Source organism: Macrotis lagotis, chromosome X (assembly GCF_037893015.1).
Source record: "Macrotis lagotis isolate mMagLag1 chromosome X, bilby.v1.9.chrom.fasta, whole genome shotgun sequence".
Classification (NCBI taxonomy): domain Eukaryota; kingdom Metazoa; phylum Chordata; class Mammalia; order Peramelemorphia; family Peramelidae; genus Macrotis; species Macrotis lagotis.
In genome coordinates, this window is record NC_133666.1 from 400,951,125 (window position 1) to 400,970,027 (window position 18,903).

The 18,903-nt window shown below is 33.7% G+C and overlaps 1 protein-coding gene and 1 long non-coding RNA gene across 5 annotated transcripts in view; one reads left to right on the forward strand and one right to left on the reverse strand.

Annotated features, from left to right (window-relative positions):
- HNF4G (hepatocyte nuclear factor 4 gamma) overlaps positions 1-18,903 on the reverse strand; it is a 176,455-nt gene that overhangs the window by 49,537 nt on the left and 108,015 nt on the right. The window lies entirely within an intron of this gene.
- Positions 1,893-9,193, forward strand: LOC141498136 (uncharacterized). Of its 2 annotated transcripts, XR_012471568.1 has the most exons (4): positions 1,893-2,008; positions 3,263-3,326; positions 3,574-3,633; positions 6,005-9,193. It is a non-coding gene; the product is annotated as an uncharacterized LOC141498136 (long non-coding RNA). The 2 variants fall into 2 exon arrangements; XR_012471567.1 differs by having other exon boundaries at positions 3,574-9,193.

Sequence of the window (18,903 nt, forward strand, 5' to 3'; positions counted from 1 at the left end):
TCATGGAACCTTTCTGTAAGACTTACATCTAAAAGGTCGTCCAAGTGTTGTTAACCCCTTTAGAATGTGAATTCCTTGAGGACATGGACTGTTTTGCTTCACCATTTGTATATCTAGTGCTTATCACAGAGCTTTGCAATAATAGTGCGTAATAAATGTTTTTAATTTAGAAGAAAGATAATTTTATCTGAACAATTAGGAGTTCTATGATTATATAGTATTATTATTTTAATAAGGGACAATAAACAAGTATCCCTTCAGAATCTTAATGTCTTCAATGGCTATTAAGAGAATTAAAGAAGAAAAAATAGAATTCCAGTGAGTATATTCATTCTTCATTCCATAAATTTAAACTAAAATAAAATTTTTAAAAATGGAAAGAGAATGAAGAGTTAAGGAAGATTGCCTTTAGAAAGGAAGAAGAAGGAAGCAGAATTTACTAGTCTAAATGATCAGGGTATGTAAGAAAAAATATACAAATATGGAAAAAGATATTTGTCAAAATTATAAAAAACAATTAACTACCTACATTACTAATATGCTAATCAACTTCTTTCCATTTTCCTAACATATTTTATAGTATTAAGATTAAAAAATGGGTTATAAATACAAGGTAATTTCCATTTAATCTATTAGATTAGAATAATATTCAATCCTGAGAGCTATAAAATAATGTAATTCATTTTCTTGATCCAGAGAAGTATATTCCTGGCTGCCAAAATATCTTTCTTACATTCTTTAAATCCTATTTATTTTTCCACAAAGCAAAAAATGAGTGACTGTTAATTATCCCTGAAAGTATCTTTGCCTCAGTTTGACTGAAAAACATCTTGAAATAAGAGATATTTGGAACCATCATCTCTATAAAACCAATCTTGACCATATAACTGAAAGGTAAAAAAGGTGAGAGTAGTTAACATGAAAAGTGCTTTCTCAAGTCCAACCTGTAATCAACATAATATAACTGCCTTTAAATTTCATTACTTTATTTTTAATTATGAAATCAATGAGGATCTGAGTAAGGATAGTGTGGTCATAAGCAGGAAATGTAAGGGTTTTTTTAAAGGGAATTAAAGGACATGAGAGTGCTGTGGTTTGTTAATTATTTCCTCAGATTAGGTAACTTATTTCTCTCTCAAGCACATTCAAAAATTAATCAGAGAATCACTGGCATAGTTATGCATAGGGCAGAATGAGGGAAGAGTTCAAGAACAAGATAAAAACAACTATTTATAACTCAAGATAAAACTTCCTGCTTATTAAAGTCAATATTTAGTAATAAGAATTTCATTTTGTAAATCTCTACTGATAATAGACTACTCAAGTTAATTTGTAAACAAAATCTTTACATTTTAAAAGTTAAGTTGGATATACTATAACCCAATTTTCAACCTCAAGCGCCTATAAAGTGGCCTTTAGACCTCTGCAGAGAAAATTACCTGAGTCCTGGGCAGGGCTCTGACTGGTATTCTGTATTACAAAGCTAAGGAAAGGCAATTGCATATGTGAATCAACTAAATTTAAATTGTCCTTTTATTTTCTTTGTGAACTTAATAGAAATATGTCTAGGTTCTATGAATGGAAAATATGCTTGCCTTAGTAAGAAAAGTAAAATGAATTATAATGAATGAATGCTAAAACATGCAGTTTATTCAAAGGATGTTAAATTTTCATTGATCTAGACTTATTAGTCAGTTTTTCTTAGTTTTACTTATTTAATTTATTAGAGCTAAATGAATTGTGTTTGGGATTATAAACACCCTGATATGGGTCAGTCGACACATCATTGAGTGTTAAGCAGAGTTAATTATTCAATGTTATTATACCTAGAAAATATTTAAAATTTAACCAATGGTTCAACAAGCTCATCACATTCTTCCTCGGAAGATTTTATACTAAGTGAACTACAAGGAACAAGAATTCTCAAGCATGTGCATGCCAAAGTGAATATCTTTTCTGATCTCCATTTAAAGAAGATTGCTGTATAACCAGGACTGAAAATTTAAAGGTAAAACATTCTTGACTCTAGTAGATTACAAATTTGAATTTGTTCTGGGAGCAGGATGAAATGAACCTGAGATTGGGGCACTGAGGATTGGGAAGACAGAACCTAACTATAGATACACTTTTTATTTTTATTTTTTTAAGGAAAACATAAATTGTTGACTTTAGTATACACAGGACATTTCTTTTAGCAGAAAATTATTTCAAATTTTATAGTTTTGTTTGATTCAAAGCCTTTCTACTTTATCTATTGTTTTTACAGAGCTAGAGGGAATATTAAAGCTAAGGCAAGGTGCTAAATTTACCAGAGTTAATCTATCAATACCCATTCACAAGAGTTCTGGACAAAAAATATCTCCCTTCTGTAAGACAGAAACAATCATTCAGAATAAGAATGTAATAAAATCACAAAGTACTTTTAAAAACTTAAAAATTTAGGCCAAAATCTTAATAGTATTTATGAAAAATTAAGAAATTGCATTCCCCTGTCCTCTAAATGAATGTATGTCCAACCCTAAACTCTAGTCAGATCTACAGATACAATTTGCCTTCTCACTATCTCTATATGGACAATCTTTATTGTCTCAAACTTTATAGGCAGGAAAAGTTAATTTACCTTTTCCCTCTATCCAACAAACCTATCCTTTTCTCCAAAATTTCTAAGCTGTTTTTCATTTATTTAATTTTGTTAGGCTATTCCTAAATAGCCACATGGCCCTCATTATCTCTCATATGATCTATTACAATGGTATTCTAATTGGTTTTCTTGCCTCAAATCTCTTCCTACTCCTATCTGCACACATCTGCAAAAGCCAACCATGTCACTCCTCTATTCAATAGATTCTAGTGATATGATATTACTTCTGGAATCAAAAATAGGACCCTGTAGTATTTAAGCTAAATTACAATGTTTTATGCAGTATTTCCCTCCAAGTTCTCTACTGGTTCCTTGGTTGTTCTTCATGAAAATTACTTCATCTCCCATCTCCAGATCAGGAATACTCTCTGTCCCCACTTTAAAAAATCCCCATTTTCCTTCAGTACTCAGTTCAAATTATAATTTTCACAGAGGTTTTATTCAGCCACCACGATCATTGCATCCTACCTCATCCCACTCAAGTTAAAATTTTTCCATCTAAGTTTCCCTCCTATCTCCTCATATTCATTTTATTGTTTTTCACTTGTGTCGGATTATTCATATCCTATTTAGGTTTTTCTTGGCAAAGACACTGAAGTTCTTTGTTATTTTCTTTTTCAGCTCATTTACAGATGAGGAACTGAGACAAACAGGGTTAAGTGATTTGTCCAGGGTCACATAGCAGGTTAGTATTAAAGTTAGATTTACATTCAAAAAGATGAGCCTTCCTGACTCCAGGCTCATTACTTTATCCACCAAGCTACCCCATATACCTCGGATATATCTACCAATGTACACATTTGACTCCTTATTAGAAGTTTGCTGAGGGCAAGGACAGTCCTTGCTTTTTCTGTTGTGTCTCCACCGTTTAGAAAAGGTATCTGGCATATAGTAAGTGCTTATAAATGGGTTGGGTTTTTTGTTTGTTTCAGATTAATTGAGATTGTAAAGCATATCACAATCGGCACTGTAGAGGGAGTTCTCTCCACATAGTAAGTAAATCACAGATCCAGTTAAAATAACAAAAGGAAAAAAATTGTTCATGTATGTGTATAATCAATATTTTCTTTCCCATGCTCCTGTTGATATTTTCTCCTTCCCATAAACTCCCTATTAATTGTGCTACCCCATTAGAATGTAAGTCTTAGAGGCTAGGGATTGCCTTTCTTTCTGGTAACATTTCTATTCTCAGCCTTCAGCACAATACTAAGAGCTTAATAACTTTTCTGAGGGGGGATTTGTCTTGATCAGTCTCCTCTCTCCTCTCACAGTGATCACAATGACCTTAGGTTAGGCTCTTCTTATCTTTCACCAGGACTAAGGCAATATTAAAATGTCTAATTATGCTGCCTCAAGCCTTTCCCTTCTCCAGTTCACTCTGCATATAGTTATCAACATGCTTTTCCTTAAATGTAGGCCTGACCATGTCACTCCTCAATAAACTCCAACAATCCCTTTCTGAAGTTAACATAAATGATTCCACTTCAAATGTTCTATGCTCAAGTTGATCTGGACTTCTTGTTATTTTTCCTACAGAATGATGTTTTTGCATTGCCTCATATAAGCATTTTTCCAGGATTAGAATGTATAACTTTGCATCTCAAAATTCCTCACTTCCTTCAAAGCTCAACTCAAATGGTACTTTCAATAATAAAAATGGTAGTGTGGATTATCACAACAATAACTTCTCATTTTTATAGTATACTAAAATTTGGAAAGCCTTCTATAAATATTATCTTATTTCATCTTCACAACTGTGGAGGACGTTGCTTTTATTCTTTGTGGGAATAAAGTATAAGAAGATTGGAAAGGTAAAAGACAGAAAGGTCATGAAGGGTTTTGATTGTCACAAAGAGCATTTTTGTATTTGATACTGAAGCAATAGGGAGACAGGGATTTATTGAGTGGTGGAGTGTCATGATCAAACTTGTGCTTTAGGAAAATTCTTTTAGTGGGTGAATAGAGGATGGATTGGAGTGGAGAAAAACTTGAGATAGGCAGATCCAACCACTATTCTAATCCAAGCGTGAGGTGATGAAAGCCTGTCTATACTGGAGTGATGACAGTGTCAGGAAAGGAAGCATCAGCAGAAATCTTGCAAAGATGAAATCTGCAGGTCTTGGCAACAGATTGTTTATAGGTGGTGAGATTAGTGAGAAATCCAGGATGACTACTTTGTTGTGAACCTGAGAGACTGAGATGACAGCATTGTTCTTTATGATGCAAGAGAAGATGGGGGGGGGGAGAAAACAAGTTCCATTTTGAACATAAAGAAATTAAGAAAGGACATCTGATTTGATTTCTAAAGGGCATTTGTAGATGTGATATTGAAAGTCAGCAGAGAGCTTGGGACAGGAGTAGCTTGAAAACTTTTGCCAAAGAGCTGATAATTAAATCCATAGGAACTGAGAAAGAGAGGGAAGGAAGGAAGGAAGGAAGGAAGGAAGGAAGGAAGGAAGGAAGGAAGGAAGGAAGGAAGGAAGGAAGGAAGGAAGGGACATAAAGAAAAAGAGAAGAGAAAGAAGAGAATGAAAGAGAGGAGAGAAGGAAGAAAAGAAAGGAGAGAAAGAGAGAAGAAAGGAAATAAGGAAAAAAGAAAGAGAAAGAAGGAAATAGGGAAAGAAAGAAAGAGTAAGAGAGAAAGAAGAGAGTAAGAGAGAAAGAAGGAAGGAAAAGGAAGGAAGAAAGAAAGACAGAGAAAGAAGGAAATAAGGAAAGAAAGATTAATAGAGAGATTAAAAATATAGATATTGATATAAACAATATAAAATATATGGCAGTGTTGGGCTCAGTGTTGGAAGATCTGGATCTCTGACCCTGTATAAACCTGGATAAGTTGCAAAAATCGCATTTCTTTTAAAGAAATCTCTCTCATTTCTCATTCCTTATCATTTATCCATTAAATCAACAAGTGGGTACAATTCACTTTAGTAGAGGTAGTTCCCTATGTCAATCTTTCAAATTTTCACCTTTTCTATCCTATTTTCTCTTAGTTACAGCCTGGAAAAACTATTTATTTGATTATGCTCAACTAAGCAAATCAGTCAAATTTGAACAGTCTATTTAAAGTCAGTGATAATTTAAAGTGCTAAGATCATGTCTAAATCAATTAAAAAATCAGGAAAAGTCCTTAATCAACTAAAATATTAACCCAAAAGATGTCAGTAAGTATGTGAATCAAGATAGATTATCAGAGAATAGAAGAGAAAGTGAGGGGGTAAAGAGTCTCAGTTTTAGACTCAAACTATATCTCCTTCCCCTCTCCCACCACCTTGTCTTACAAACTTCAAATAACCTTGTACTGAGACATGTTAAGAGTGTTAACCAACATTAGAGCAAGAATCTTTTTTTTTCCTCTTCAAGATGATTACCTTTACCATTTGTCTGAATGGAAGAGGATTGTGACCTACCTGCTATTTGGCACAGTGGATAGAATACTAGGTCTGGAGTCAGAAGACTCAAGTTTAAATCTGGTCTCAACCACTTAATACCTGTGGGATCCTGGACAAGTCACTTAACCCAGTGTGCCTCGGTTTCCTCTTCTGTAAAAGGAGCTGAAGAAGAAAATGACAAAAAATGCCAAGAAAATCCCAAATGAGGTCACAAAGAGTCAAACATAAGTGAATACCTTTTCTGAAGTATTCAAGGGATTGAACTCAGTGAGTTTCTCTCTTTTATTACTTCAGAGGAACCCTTGTAAAGATGATCAAAGTAAGAATTGAGTAGGTTTAGAAGATTAGCAACTATTGTAACTTTTTATTATTATGATATACTTCTTGTTCAAAACTCCTACAAAAGTTATATTTTTAAATGCCTTGTGATATGTAAATTTCCTGAAGTGATGAAGGAACTGCCAGTTTTATCTCTCTCTCTCTCTCTCTCTCTCTCTCTCTCTCTCTCTCTCTCTCTCTCTCTCTCTCTCCTTCCCTTCCTCATAAAAAATGCCTAGATTTACAAAAATATTAAATTAATTAAAAGTATTTACAACAGACATAACTAAGGGAATCAGTTAACTATTTTCCATTTTTTTTTGTTTTCTCTTGTCCAAAAATTATTTATTCCACTTGGCAAAGAAAACAAGCAAAGTCAGAGTTAACTTGCTTTGCTTTTTCCCTATACTTGGTTATCATTGTCTTTTCCATTCTAGGAAGAATTGTTACTCCTCTTCTTTTCTCTAGCATTTACCTGAGATAAATATTTCAAAAGAAAGTGAACAAAAATCTGTCTTGCTGTCCTTAGATTTCTTCAACTAATTCTGATATATTTCTTCAACTAATTCTGATATATAACACTTCTGATATTATACTTATAGGATCTCACCTGTAAGAAGGCCTGTATCCTTTACTCGGCTGTTTTTCCAATCAATGAATGGAACGTAATGCTGTAAAAGCATATTAAAATTAATAAAAGCATGGTAAAATTTTTATGAATTGATTCTGGGAAAGGAAGTAGAACTAGTAAAATAATTCTGAATATGTCCTAACAATACCATAAAGATAAAACAGCTTTAAAAGATTTTGAAAGACTTAAGCTATCTGATCAATGCAATGATCACCAATGAATCTAGAGTTGAGATGACTAGCATGAGGACTACATGTAGTCATAATATTCTTTTTTTTTAGGTTTTTTTTTTTTTGGCAAGGCAAATGGGGTTAAGTGTCTTGCCCAAGGCCACGCGGCTAGGTAATCATTAAGTGTCTGAGACCGGATTTGAACCCAGGTACTCCTGACTCCAGGGCTGGTGCTTTATCTACTGTGCCACCTAGCTGCCCCAGTCATAATATTCTAAATGAAGCAGATTAAGATGGAATTGAGAAGTATTTAACAAAAATTAAAAATACATTTATAACAGATAATGTAAATATGTGGCTTTCTAGGCCAAGATACACCTACAGGAATCCTTACATTTAGACTTGTGGCCATAATTTCCATTTGAATTTGATACCACTGGGTTAGAGTGATGATCTAGGCTTTTCACTTCCTAACAGTGATAGTTTCAAGCTGCAGAATGAGACATATTTTTTGAACATTGTAATTTGAGAATTTTTTTTTCTTTTAAGCTGCATATTTCTCACAGGATTTATCTTTTCTTTTTATATGGATGGGCAAGTGGGAGAAAAATAAGTGTTTGTTAATTTAAAAATAAAACTAAAAAGAACACCTCCATTGCATGAAGTACATTATAAAATTTAAAGAGCTTTATCAGCGATCAAATTGTTTAGTACTGTCTAAGAAATAGAGTAGTGGCTCAGTGGAATAGATTAGGTACAAAAGAAACAGCAGCAAATGATATAGTAATCTGTTGCTTGATAAACCCAAATATTCCAGTTTCCAGGATAAGAACTTACTCTTTGATAAAAACTACTAGGAAAATTAGAAGATAATATAGAAGAAACTAAGCATAGACCAACATCTCACACATCCTATACCAATATAAGGTTGAAATGGATTCAGAATTTAGACATAAAAGATGATAACAAAAGCCAATTAGAAGAACTAGGAATAGTTTATCTAGAATTGGGGGCAGTTTTTGAACAAAGAAGAGACAGAAAATATTATAATATACAAAAAGAATTATTTTGATTATATTAAGTTGAAAAATTTTTCCACAAATAAAAACAATATAGTCAAGATCCAAAGGAATGCAGTAATCTGGGAGACATTTTTTTAAAACTGGTATTTCTGACAAAGGACTATTCCTGAAATATATAGAGAACTAAATCAAATTTACAAGAAAACAAGTCATTCCCCAAGGATATGAAAAGGCAATTCTCAGATGAAGAATTTAAAGTTATCTATAGTTATATGAAAAAAGGCTCTAAATTATTATTGATTATAAAAATGCAAATAAAAAGAACTCTGAAGTGCCACCTCACACCTAGCAGATTGGCCAATATGACTAAAAAGAAAAATAATCAATATTGGAGGAGATATGGGAAAACTGGGAAATTAATGTATTGTAGATTGAGTTATAAACTGATCCAAACCTTTTGGAGAGAGATTTCGAATTATGCCCAAAGGGCATAAAACTATGCATACTGCAACACCATTGCCAATACTAAGTCTATATCCCAAAGAGATCATGAAAAAAGGATAAAAATACCACATTTAGAAAACTATTTATAGCAACTCTTTTTGTAGTGGCAAAGAAATGGAAATTGAAGGGATGCTCAATAGTTGGGGAATAGCTGAATAAGTTGTAGTATATTAATGTGATGGTACACGATGTTCTATAAGAAGTCATGATGACTGGGACTTCAAAATAGCATGGAAAGACTTATACAACCTGATGCTGAGTGAAGTAAGCAGAACCAGAAGAACATTGTACATACTAACAGTAACATGGGGTGATGATCAACTATTATATACTTGACAATTTCTGTAGTATAATAATCAAAAGACAATTCTAATGGACTTTTACTGGAGAATATCATCCATATTCAGAATGGGGATTGTGTCACTTAAATGCAGACCCAAAATTAAATATTTTTCAACTTTTCATAAAAGATTTTCTTATGAATCATGTCATTTTTCTCTCTAATTTTTTCTTCTTTTTAGATGTGATTCTTCTTTTACAACATGATGCACATGGATCTACGTTTAGCATAGTTTTAGATGTACAGCTTTTCTTATATTTATTTCTGTAAGGTGAATGGGGAGGCAAGGGAAGAAGGGAGAAAAATGCAAAAAAAAATGATTTTTGGAAGCAAGAACCAAGATGGTGGTAAGAAGTCAGGAATTCCTAGAAACTCTTCCACAAAACACTCCAATGTGGTAAAATTATGACTGTAATCAAATTCAAGAGTGGCAGAACCCACAAAAAGACTGAGTGAAACAATTTTATGGCTGAAGACAACTTGGAAGATCTGTAGGAAGGGTCTATTCCATCATGATTGGATAAGCCAAAGCACAGTCCGTGCCATTCCTTTTCAGACCAAATCAGCTCCAGTCTTCCAGGAATAGCTGGAGGGGCCACTTGGGTCCATGGCAGTGGGAGAAGTTTCCAGATGTTTCAGTCCAGGGATTTCCAAGGATAACTTGGAAGGTCAGCAGGAAAACTGTCACACAAAAATAAGCTTGCATAGGTCTCAGTGTAGTCCCTGGGAACTGGTGGAGCCACCCAGTAGCTGCTGACAGAGAGTTCAGCTCACAGATGGTAAGGGGGTCCAGAGAGACTACAGAGGTCTTTCTGCTATCCCTGGGGCAGGACTCTGCTACTTTGTCCATACTCAGATCTAGGTCACAGTCTGGAGCCCTATACTGCCATAGCAGAGCAGGGACCCTCCTCACAGCTTATGTAGTCAGAGCCTCTCATAAGACCTTGAAGGAGTTAAGCTCCCAGGGAGGAAGGGGAGTGTCTCAAAAACCACCAAAAACTTTGGAAGTGCACTAAAATCAGGTCATACACTGGAGAAAAGAGTACAGAACAGAAGAAAAAAAAAATCTGACCATAGAAAATTACTTTGGTCCTATGGAGTATCAAAATATACACTCAGAAGATGACAAAGTCAAAGTTTCTGTCTTGAAAGCCTCCAACAAAAATAGACATTGGTCTCAGGCTATGGGAAAGCTCCAAAAATATTGTGAAAATCAAGTAAGGAAGGTAGAGGAAAAATTGGGAAGAGAAATGAGAGCAATGCAGGAAAATCATGAAAAACAAGTCAGCAGCTTGGTGAAGGAGATACAAAAAATACTGAAGAAAGTAACATTAAAAACCAGTTTAGGTCAAATGGAAAAAAAGTAGTCTAAAAGGTCAATGAGAATAATGCCTTAAAAATCAGAATTGATCATTTGGTAAAGGAGATAAAAAAACCGTTCTGAAGAAAATAACTCCTTCAAATATACAATGGAGTTAAAGGGAGCTAATGACTTTGTGATAAATTAGGAAACAATAAAAACAAAAACTAGGAGAAAATGTGAAATATCTCATTGGAAAAACAACTGACCTGAAAAACAGATCCAAGAGAAATAATTTAAAAATTATTGGACTACCTGAAAATCATGAACAGGAAAAGAGCCCACACTTCATTTTTCAATAAATAATCCAGGAAAATAGCCCTGAGATTCTAGAAGCAGATGGTAAAATAAAAATTGAAGAAATCCACCTTGTGTAACAACCCTAAATAAAAACTTCCAAGAATATTATAACCAAATTCCAGATCTCCCAAGTCAAAGAGAAAATATTACAAGTAGTCAGAAAGAAGCAATTCAGTTATCATGGTGTTACAGTCAGGTTTACATGGGTTTTAGCAGCAACTACATTAAGGATTCATAGGACTTGGAATATGATATTTCATAAGGAAAAGAGCTTGAATTACAACAGAGAATCAAATGTTCAGCAAAACTGGACATCCTTTTTCAGGGAAAAGATGGGCACTTTCAGACTTTCTTGTTGAAACAAGCAGAGCTGAACAGAAAGTTTGATCTTCAGTATAGGATGCAGATGCAGCAAAAAAGGGTGATGGAAAGGGCAAATTATGAAGATTTAGTGATTTTGAACTTTGTCTATTCTTGCATGGAAAGAAGATATTGATAATTCATATGAACCTTCTCATTTATTAAAGTAGTTAGAAGGACAAAACGTAGAAGGGAGCTGAATATAAAGGTATAATATATTATAAAGGTAGAGTCAGTGGGCGAAAAAGATGGGGGAAACGGAAAAGAGGGGTAGGATGGGCTATGATATTTTATGTAAAAGAGCCAAGAAAACAAGTGAAGGTGAATGAATGAACCTTCATTTTCATCAGAAGTGGTACAGAGAGGAAATAACATAGACACTCAATAGGGTATAGATATCTATCTTTTCTGAGAGGGGGGAAAAGGAAGAAAGGGATGGGAGAAAGGGGGCAGGGGGCAGAAGAAAGGGAAGCTTGTGGGAGAAAGTAGAAAGATATAATACTTTTGAGGAGTGAGAGGGTAAAAGAAGTGAGAGAATAGTCTAAATAGGAGTGTGGAGGAATAGAATGGAGGGAAATACAGTTTGCAACAGCAATTGTGTGGAAAAAATACTTAAGCAACTTCTGTGATGGACTAATGATAAAGAATGCAATTCATCCCAGAGATAAAGTCAAAGGTATCTGAACACAAACTGAAGTACACTTTTTTCTCTCATTTTATTTTTCTTGAGGGTACCTTACCTTTGTGTGGGCAAGGAAAATTTAAAATAAAATGACTGTCGACAACTACCATGACATGTAGTTGGAGAAATAAAGAAATGAAAAAAAAAACTAAAAGAGTTTTATAAGTTTAAGTTGATCTCTTTCTTTTCTTTGGCTTATGAATTTACAAACACTATTTTGACATTCAATGCTACTCTGTCAACTCCTTTTTCTTATCTTGTCTTTTTGAACAAGGTGAATCATATGCAACAATTGCCTAAATATTAAGAAAGAACAATATCAAAAGTGGGAGGCCAGAAATTTAATTAGGTTGTTTACATTATTAAATAATCAATTCTAAATGACTAGAACCAACAATTAGGAAACTCTCTCCAGCTAGATGATCTTCAGTACAGACCCAGAACCCGCAAATATATTGATTTTTTGGAGGACAGTGGCCTCTCCATAGAGAGTATAAGGCATATATAAAGTCATGAAGAATAAAAAAAAGGAACAAACTATTTGAGATCTAGGCTTACCAGAAAATCTATCACTTTTTTATTGCAGGATAGGTTGGCACTAAACCAGTCTTTCCTTTCAAAAATTAGGAAAAAATTTCTTTTATGACATCATCTGGGCAAAAGCAGGAATCCTCTGTACAAAATCCAAACTAGAGGTTCACCTGGACTTTGCTTGATTTGTTGAGTTTCTCATTTACAAACTGTTACAATATTTTTGGGAAAAAATTCTTCCTTTCTCTAACTCATGGAGAATATATAATGTTTGTCCTTCATTTTCAAAGAAGACCATGACATCAGGGAGATGATGCTATGACAAGCACATGAACTGGATTTGTGAGATAATAAGAATCAAGACAAGACTGGATTTGAACTCCTTTTCTTCTGACTCCAAGGTCAATACTTTATCCACTCACCAATATGTATATGTGCATATATACATATATAGTTAGTTATGTGTGTATTTTTTGCTAATTATTGGAAATAACAAAATATTCTGGTTTCCCTCTAAACCTGTAATATTATGCTTCTAGGGAATATGGTTTTGGAATTAGGAGGGATTTCTCAGGTCATCAAATCCAACACAGTGTATTTGATCATGCATTAGATTCAGTACTGATTTTGTAGTCAACTATATCTCCTAGATCTTTATCAAAAAAACTCACTTATCATTTGAGACCCCAAACAATTCATTACTATTACTGCTATTTTTTGAAGTTCAGACCTTTACATTTATTTATTTGTCAAATTTCATTTCCTATATTTTGACCCAGAGATCCATCTAAAGATTTTTCTGAATATTGGTCTTGCCTACCATTCAATTAATTAGTTATTCTTTCCATTTGATATCATTTGCAAATCTTATAAGATTATACTTAATCTTCAATTATCTGAGATGTTGACAAAATTTCTGAAAAGGACAAAAACCTATAGCAATATTTAAGAATCATCATGCTGATAGTGATCCATTAATCAACACATTTTGGATATATTACTGGAACAAAGAATAATTCACTTAAATGTACTATCATACAACATGGAGACCTCAATCTTGTTGACATGACAGACTTTCCTTTAATTCACACATATATTGTATATCTGTAAATATATTTCTAAAGGAAATGAATTTGTTTTATATGATTTGCTTGAAAGATTCTCTGCAGATCACTTTTTTAAGCATTTAGAAAAATAATTAATTTTCTCTATAATTTTTCTAGCCAACCTCAAATCAAAAATTGGAGGCTCTGTTTTGCTCTTTTTAAAAAAGTGATACAAAATTTAGGTGCATATAGTCATTTTTCTATTCTGCATAAAAATCATATCCACAGATCTTTTGATTAACCTAAAGAAGTGAATTCATTTAAAGTAATTAGGTGCTTTCTTATTATTTATCTACCTACTTTCTCCATCTTTTTTTTCAAATCAACACATTTTATTTTGAAGTATTCATTATTTCATAATAAAGAGTCATTTATCTCCAAAATGAAGTAGGGAAGGGACTAACTCATTGATAATAACAAACATTATCTTTCAACAACACAAGACATGCTAGTCTATACATGTACTTCACTAGATGATCAATCTAGAAATCAGATTTATTTTATACTTTGTAGCTAAAAGTGGAGAATTAAAACAAGACCTGGCTCAGATCACAGGATTTTTTTTCTCTAACAAAATTCAGGCTTAAATTGAAGAAATCAGGAAAAACTATCATCATATTGGTATGACTTAAATAACATCCTTGTAAATATGAAGTGGAAGTAACAAACTGATTTAAGCAATTAGATCTTGTAGCTAAAATGACTGAAGAACTAAGGACAGAGGAGGCAGCAAAACACATCCCAATGAAAAAGAAGAGCAAAAAAAAGCTGCTACTGACACTTTACAAATAACCAAGCAAAGAAGAAAAGAGAAAGGGAAAGGAGAAGCAGAAAGATACACCCTAATGAGTGAAGAATTCTAGAGAAGAGCAAGGAGAGATAAGAAGGCATTCTTAACATTCTTAAATGAGTAATACAAAGAAATGGAAGAAAAAGAGAGAATGGAAAAAAACAAGAGAAAATTAGAGATTATTAGAGATTATTAGACAAAAATAGTAGGCATTTAAAAAGAATCAGAAAAAATATTAAGAAAAGATGGCAAGAGCATATTAAAAAACTACTTAAGAAAGATTTCAACATCACTGATAATCATGATGGTGATTTAGAGCTAGACATTCTGGTAAACAAAGTCATGTGGGTCTTAAGCATTGCTAACAATAAAGAGTAGTGGAGGTGACAGAATTCTAGCTCCGTTATTTGCTGTTGTCCTTCATTCCCCATGCTATCTTTTTTTATTTATTTAAGGCAATTGGGTCAGGTGACTTGTCCAACATCACACATCCAGGAAATTATTGTGTGAGGCCAGATTTTAACTCATGTCCTCCTGACTACAGGGCCAATGCTCTATCCACTGCACCACCAAGCTGCCCTTGTCCTTCATTCTCAAAGAGAACCTTCATATCAGGGAGGTGATGCCACAAGAAGCCCATGAACTAGAGGGGGAGGGTTGTGCTAGGTCACCAGTCTCACTTTCTCCTTCAGAGCCATTTCAATTCAGTGGCCAGATATGAATCAGGACGACTGGAGATGGCCCTGTATGCCAGGCAGTCAGGGTTAGTGACTTGTCCAAGTTCATACACCTAGTTAATGTCAAGTGTCTGAGGCTGGATTTGAACTCCCATCCTCCTGACTCCAAGGTTCCCCTAGCTAAGCTATTTAAAATCCTAAAAGATGATGCTGTTAAAGTGTTGTACCCAATATGCAAGAAAATTTGGAAAACGTAATAGTGGCCACAAGATCAGGCCAATCCTAAAGAAGGGCATTTCCAAAGAAAGCCAAAAAAACTAAATAATTCCGCTCATTTCATAAAACAGAATGGTTATGCTTAAGATTCTGCAAGACAGGTTTCAGCAACAAGTGAACTGAGAGCTATCAAAAAGGCAGACCAGTTTTTGGAGAGAGAGAGAGAGAGAGAGAGAGAGAGAGAGAGAGAGAGAGAGAGAGAGAGAGAGACTAGAAACCAAATTGTCAATATTCTTTACATTAGGAAGAAATCAAGGAGTTCCAAAAAGCATTTACTTCCTTTTATCAAGTAAACTAAGACTTTGACTCTGTGGATAAAAACAAAATGTTGCAAGTCTTCAAAGAGATGGAAATTCCAGATAATCTTACTTGTCTTCTGAGGAACCTGTATTTGGGCTAAGAAGCAACAGTTAGAACTGAACAAAGAAGAAATTATTGTTTTAAAATTGGAAAAGGAGTATAGCTAAGGCTGTATATTTATTTATTGATTCATTCAGCCTGGCATTTTGCAGATAGCTAGAATTAAGTTTGCCAAGAGAAATTACAGCATTTCAGCTATGCAGACAAAATCACTCTAATGGCAGAGTGTGGAGGAGAGAGAGAGAGGGAGAGAGAGAGAGAGAGAGAGAGAGAGAGAGAGAGAGAGAGAGAGAGAGAGAGAGAGAGAGAGAGAGAAACTTAGATTTTGGCATGTGGTCCCATCACTTCCTGGCAAATAGAGAGAGAAGAAATGATAGTATTGTCAGATTTTATATCCTTGACCTCAGAAGTCACTGCAGATCAAGATAGCACCCATGAAATTCAAAGACCCTTGCTTCCTGGAAGGAAAATGATGACAAATCTAGACAATATAATAGAAAGCAGAAACATTACTTTGGTGACAAGTGTCTGTATAGTCAAAGCTATTTTTTCCCCAGTAGCAGCTTATAGCTGTGAGAGTTAGACTACAAGGAAAGCTAAGAAATGATAATTTCAAATTATGATTCTGGCGAATACTTTCGAGAGTTCCCTAGGACAACCAGATTAAATCAGTCATTACTAGAGAAATCAATTCAGACTATTTACTGGAATGTTAAATACTAAAACTGAAGCTTAAATACTTTGGACACATAAGAAAGGACTCTTTGGAAAAAAAACCCTGATGTTGGGACAAATCAAAGGCAAAAGCAAAAGAGGGTATGGCAGAGGTGAGATGAGCATGAACTTGGACAGACTGAGAGATAGAAGACAGAACAATCTGGTTTACTATGGTCTGTGGAGTCAATGCCTGAACAACAAAGCACAAAATCTCCCAGTCTTCCTATTGAAAAAAATATAATGGTTATATTTTGCAACAGAGTAAGTTTCCATTTACACAAGATTCCCAAAATGTTAATGCAGTTTTAAACTTCAAATAACTTAAAACTTTAGCAGTTTAATCTTTTTTGACATCCTATATCATTTGCTATTTTTTAACAGAAAGAAGTGTTTTAACTACTGTCATCCAAAACTAATACCAACTTTCAGTTCTCTCTTAACTATAACTGTTCCATACATTGCAATTTAAAGGTCTTTTCTGAGGAAAAAATAGAATAAAAAAGGAACTGAGTAGAAATGTTTTTCATCATCTTTTAGCATCATAACATGTACACACTAGAAACAATGGGTCTCTTTCCTTATTCATTTTGTTCTGGATATAAATAAAATGTATGTTAATAAAAATGTGATTCAATATACAGAAAATTTTTTACAGACATTATTACTGAGAAAACAGGACATATGAATATATGCATAAACATATATATATATATATATATATGTTCTTTAAATCAAGAAGTATTTTTGTTACAGTGAGCTGAAGGAATTTTGGTAGCCTAAAACAGTTAAAATATTTTCCCCAAAATCTTAAATGTCATCAAGAGGCTATATGACAATAAAATACCTATATTTAGGTGATAATTATGTTTATCAGATATAACTAAACTTCAATTAGATGGTACAATGAATGTTCTTGATTTTCTCCATTTACATATCACAATAAAGAACCTGAAAATATTAAATATTAATTTAAAATTCTATTTGGGATTATTCATGAATAAAGTGATTATTCTTCTCTCCCCAAATATCATAGGAATCCTGTGAATATACTTTAGCAAAAAAAAAAAGAAGAGTCTTGAGTACAGGATCTTTGGGAATCTGGGGAAAATAAAGTGGGACAATAAAAGATCAATATATCTTGGGAGGATCAGCAAGAAACTTTTAGAAAAACAGGAATAATGATGATGCTGTTTAAGGTGAAATAAAGATTTCCTGTCCTGAATTAATAATATTGTACTTCACTTAAGCTATACCATTAAACAAACTGGTATTTTTTCCCCAATAGATTATTTGTTAGATGTACCATTTCCTGTGATTTACACTTCCTTCAATTTTTCCATTATTATTAGTATTCCATCGACAATCAGTAGTTACAATCTGAATTTAAGTATGAATATGTAATAAGATGTGGTATCATTTAATTAATGACAAAATATACTTTCAATCACAGGTTTTGACTTTCCTTCAGTATAAATATATATAATTAAAGACAGATCTACTGTGTGTCAAACAACACTTCTTTTTTTTTAAAGCTTTTGTTAGGCAATGGGGTTAAGTGGCTTGCCCAAGGCCACACAGCTAGGTAATTATTAAATGTCTGAAACTGGATTTGAACCCAGGTGCTCCTGACTCCAGGGCCGGTACTTTATCCACTGTGCCACCTAGCTGCCCCTCAAACAATACTTCTAAGTAGAATCACAGAATTCTAGAGTCTAAAGGGACCTTAGAAGTAAAGTAACCCACTCCATAGTCAAAAAAAAAAAAGAATTCCTGCTCTAGCATACCCAATAAATGGTCATGGCTCCACTCTGCCTAAAGATTTCCAAAAAGGGAGAATCAGATATCTCTTCAGTAAATCCATTTCAATTTCAAAAATAATTTTGGTATTTTCATTTTATTTTGTGCTTTCAGAAAGAGAGGCAGAGACAAATAGATGGTGAGATGGACAGAGGGGGAGAGAGAGAGAGAGAGAGAGAGAGAGAGAGAGAGAGAGAGAGAGAGAGAGAGAGAGAGAGAGAAGGAGAGAGAGAGAGAAACAGAAACAGACAGAGAAGGAGGAGAGGAGGGAAAGTAAAGGAAGAGAAGAGAAACAGGGAGAGAAACTGATTTGGACTGAGAGAGAAGAAATTTAATCTGTGTCAACATACCAAAGAGCAGAAGAAAGAGCAGAAGGGAAGTTGGAACTTTGTGAAAAAGAAAAAAAAAAGAATAAAGTATTGAATTCATTTGTTTTATCTGAAGAGGAGGATGAATACTCTGAAAAGGAAACAGCTAATTGCAATCCAAAGAAAAATAAATCTGTATGTACTGTCAAATGAAAGATAATTTATTAAGTATCTGAGAGAAAAAAAAGAAAAAATAATGATAAAGTAAAGCAATTCTAGGATAAATCAAATATGAAGAAACAATTGACAGAAGTATGCCAATCTATCTAATTTTTTTCTACATTTACTTGGTAGAGGAGTTAGGCAAGAGCTCTGTTGCCCTCTAAGAAAGAAATTATTCAACAAAGAAGAATTAAAACCTCTAAATTTGCTTTCAAGCTAATAAGAAAGAAAAGTTGCATAATAAATATAGTGTGAGGAGAAATCCAGCAAAAAAGTATAACCTCATCAAGGGTAATGTAATAGACCTGAATTTAAGAAAACCTACTTTCAAATTCTGTTTCAGGCACTTATTAGTTTTAGCTTAGTAAATCACTTAACTTCTCTAAGTTTTAGAATCAT